This window comes from Hemitrygon akajei, chromosome 7 (genome assembly GCF_048418815.1).
Source record: "Hemitrygon akajei chromosome 7, sHemAka1.3, whole genome shotgun sequence".
Classification (NCBI taxonomy): Eukaryota; Metazoa; Chordata; class Chondrichthyes; order Myliobatiformes; family Dasyatidae; genus Hemitrygon; species Hemitrygon akajei.
Window position 1 is genome coordinate 149,310,121 of NC_133130.1, and position 4,053 is coordinate 149,314,173.

The following is a 4,053-nucleotide window of genomic DNA, read 5'->3' on the forward strand; positions in this document are numbered from 1 at the left end:
CGTTTGAGAGCAGAGTTGATGGTGGATGAAGGGAAGCCCCTTTGTTTAAAAAAGGAAGACATCTCCTTCGTCCTGGAAAGAAAAGCCTAATCCTGAGAGCAGATGTGGTGGAGACGGAGGAATTGTGAGAAGGGGATGTATGCTAGTGATAGTTAACCTGACTCTGATTCTGATTCTAGCCACTTGTAACTCTTTGCCATGTAGAAAGCAGGAAAGAAGCTAGACTTGCATTCTCACACAAAATGCCGGAGGAACTCAGCAGGTCAAGCAGCATCTATGGAAAAGAGTAAACAGTCGATGGTTTGGGCTAAGACATTTCTTTGGGTTGCATTCTGCTTTCCTTGTTCTCAAGACTTTCCAGAGCATTTTTACAGAAAGGTAAATTCTTTCTTAAGTGTAGTATTTGTTTTATGCAACTGTCAATCTTGATGTATTTAATGATCCACAAATATCAAAGATACGGTGGGGTGTTGTTTGGGGAATAAATATTGGCCTGGAAAGTAAAGCAATTTTTATCTTTAAACAATACCATAGATTGAGAGAGACTGCACTTTATTTTAACATTTCAAGTAAGGCTCCAGAATGTCTCCCCAGTGGTTAATACAATATTTTCTCCATAATCTAAATTATTAAAAAGACAAGATAGAATAACACAATACTAGAAAATGGATTGCACCAAGTTAACATTGAAAAGTCATACTGTGTTTTGCTAAAACTAATATGAGAGACCATATAAACATTTTGTGAATTTGTTCAAAAGCATGTGTGCATCTGGGCTGGTGTGCTATACCTCCAGAAGGAAGTGTTGATGCATTTCCTGGATGAATTCCCATGGGATCAGGATAAACTACTGCAACTGGTTGGTGCGGGAACCATGGAAGAGTACCAGTCTTTCAAGGACCGCTCCCCGTGGCAGGTGGGGAGAAGCAAGGCACCCCGCAGCTTCTGTGAAACTGCTGTGTGGTAGAAGTGAGACCTGTGAGGGGACAGAGATGCAAGACGCATGGCAGGAGAACAGCCCGATTTGCTGGAAGGGGAAGAAGCATGTAAAGAGCTTGGAGGAGATAGTTATTAGCTCCTCGGATATTGATAAACCCCTCACAAGGATGAAAGGTCATGATTTCACAGGATGTTTCAGTGATATCAGGGGTTGTTTTAAATTACTGTTCTCTTGTTCTGACAGAAGATACGCATCCTACATGTTAGCGGCTATCTGTTTGGTAGGAATAGGGAAATGCAACTAGTTAGCTGATTGGTCTCTTACAGGAGCAGAGATATATATCATGTGAGAAATGCTCTTTGCTCTGCCGGGCAAATGAGAGTAGAGCTCTAGCTCATATACTTTACCATCATGAACAGAGTCTGCCTCAGATTTCTCTGAGTCCATTGTGAAAAGAACAAACACCTCTAGCTCAGGATCTGTCAGGCAAGCCACCCTTAGTTCTTGAGGTTGAAACAATGGTAGCATATGTGCGAGATTTTTTTTTAGTTGTTGAGATACAGGGCAGAATAAGACCTGCTGGCTCTTCGAGCCATGCCGAACCACCAATCCCCGATTTAATCCGAGCCTACTCACAGAACAATTTACAATGCCCAGTTAACCTATCAACCAGTACGTTGTTGGACTGTGTGAAGAAACTGAAGCACCTGGAGGAAAGCCACGTGGCTTGCGGAAAATGTATAAACTCCTTACAAAGGTGGGAATTGAACCTGGGTTTCCTGTACTGTAAAGCTTTATGCTAACCATTATGCTACTTTGCCACCCAGGAGGTACAGTCTTTCACTGTTCTAAGAGTCGAAGGAACAACACTGTAGTTCCTCCTCTCAATGTTCAGCAAGTCACCTGTGACTATATGCTCTCATATGTCAATCTTACTCCTGAAATTCAATATAACCATACTGTTTCTTCAAACAACTCTTTGAGGATGCATGAAGAGTGGCATTCTCCTCTTCAATGATCAAAGACATCTCCATGGGCCTGATGTAAAGAGAACAGATTTCACACAACCATTGACATTGTGCTTTGCCATTAAAACCCACCAAAATCTCATCAAAACAAAATGGAATTTGGAGCTTTAGTCCAAAAGACAACAATATTTATTACTTAATATATTTTTAATTAATTTTAAATAATTTTAATACACAAGTAATTCATGCTGCCCTATTATATCTCTACATAAATGACTAGTTATTAACCTAACTGGAATAAAGTTAAAGCTTTATTGTACTTTATAAATTTAAAACCGATCATCTCTTATCTGGCTGACATTATTTTATATTGAAGTCAGCTTTCTTTTTGAATGATTTGCTCATTCTTCTGGGTAAACTGAACTGAGTTTTAAAAAGGGGAAAACAATTTCATTCAATCTATCAAGAGTTGATCTTGCTAGTGCAAATCATTTCAGAGATTTTCTTCCTCCAAAGCAGAGATTTCAAAATGAACATTGACAGATCACCAAGCTGCTGAATATCAGGGATTGCATCAATCACTTCTCCATTTGATTTCTCCAGATCCTACAAGTTTCAATGCTTTTTGGGTACTGGAGCTTACAATTCCGTTCACTTCACCATGACAATCATAAACTCTTATGTTTTGTAACTTCAAAACATTAAATTAATTCAAAGAAAGACATGTGAGTCCAAAAAGTGGATCTAACTATGAGTTTATTTTAAGTGATGTGTATGTGTATCACATTGCAGTGCAATAATATTTGCAATTAATATATTTTTACTTATAACCCATAAATATTTTTTAATAAACAAAAATGCTTAAACAAACTATATATAATATATATATGGGAGCAGATATATAAATCTAATATTTTAACCTGGAGCATCAAAGGCAGAAGAAGTGCATAGTAAGTTAGTACTGACTGCAAAGTTTGTTGCTGTTTACATGCTTCCCTGATGGGTTAACATTTGAACTGGTCAGGAATGTAAAGTGAGCAGCATTATATTTGCTGGCAATTTCAGAAATGAGCAGAATCTTTGTTTTCTAACAAAGATAAAGGAATCATTAAGCTGTGCACTGTTCAATTGCATTATGATTTTCCAGATGTGCTGTTATTGCTTCCTTAATAATTCATCCTAATAAGAGTCCGCATTGGGTACTGCAAATCTTTTAGTTTCCATGTTTAAAGACAGCTAGTATTTCATTGGAGACAGCCTAGGAAATATTCTCTGGAATGATTTCTATTACAGTGGGGTGCTCAGATGAAACAAGGTTAAACATGTTGGCACATCCTTTTTAGAGTTTAGAAAAATTATCAATAATCTTACTGAAATGTGTAGGATTCTTAGGGGATCAGATAGGATAAGTACCAAGAAGGTGATTCCTTTTATTGACAAGATCAAGAACTGGTGGGCATAGTCATGAGGAGAAGCCCATTTAAGATTGAAATGAAAAGAATCTCTCATAAGGTTGTGAGTCTTTATAACCCTTTGCTACAGAATGTGGTGGGGTGCAAAGTAATGCTGTATGTTCAAGATAAGGAATGTACAGTATTTCTAATCAGTAATGTGTGTGGCTCTGTGGCGCAATGGACAGCGTGTTGGACTTCTAAGAGTGAACTGAAGAGTAATTCAAAGGTTGTGGGTTCGAGTCCCACCAGAGTCATCATTTAACATTTTCTCACAGGGCTGAGGAGGGGAAAAAAGGATCAGCCAAGATTGAATGGCGGAGCAGACTCAATGCCAAATGTCTTAATTCTGCTCCTGTGTCTTACGGTCTCTTATAATAATGGAATCAATAGTAATAGAAAAAAGGCGGAAAATAGAAGAGGAATATCAGATCAATCATGATACTAATGAATGGTGGAACAGGCTCAAGGGTCTGAATGACGTCCTGCTGACTCTATACCTGTATGTTTTGGTCCTCTTGGTTAAGTTGTAGAGTATACTGTATAATTCTGTAATGGAACTAAAAATCCAGATTTGAAAAGGTGGGACTACAAAATTATTTTCATTCAGAAAGGATTAGCACATAGTCTTCAGTAGGTACAGTGACAACAGGGAGGCACTGGCAAGGAGGCATATTAGTATCTATTGGTAGTT

General features: G+C 38.1%; 1 non-coding gene across 1 annotated transcript; it reads left to right on the forward strand.

Annotated features, from left to right (window-relative positions):
• The first annotated feature begins 3,525 nt into the window (after nucleotides 1–3,525).
• On the forward strand, nucleotides 3,526–3,616 carry trnar-ucu (transfer RNA arginine (anticodon UCU)). Its single transcript is given in 2 exon segments — nucleotides 3,526–3,562; nucleotides 3,581–3,616. It is a non-coding gene; the product is annotated as a tRNA-Arg (tRNA).
• Nucleotides 3,617–4,053: the final 437 nt, after the last annotated feature.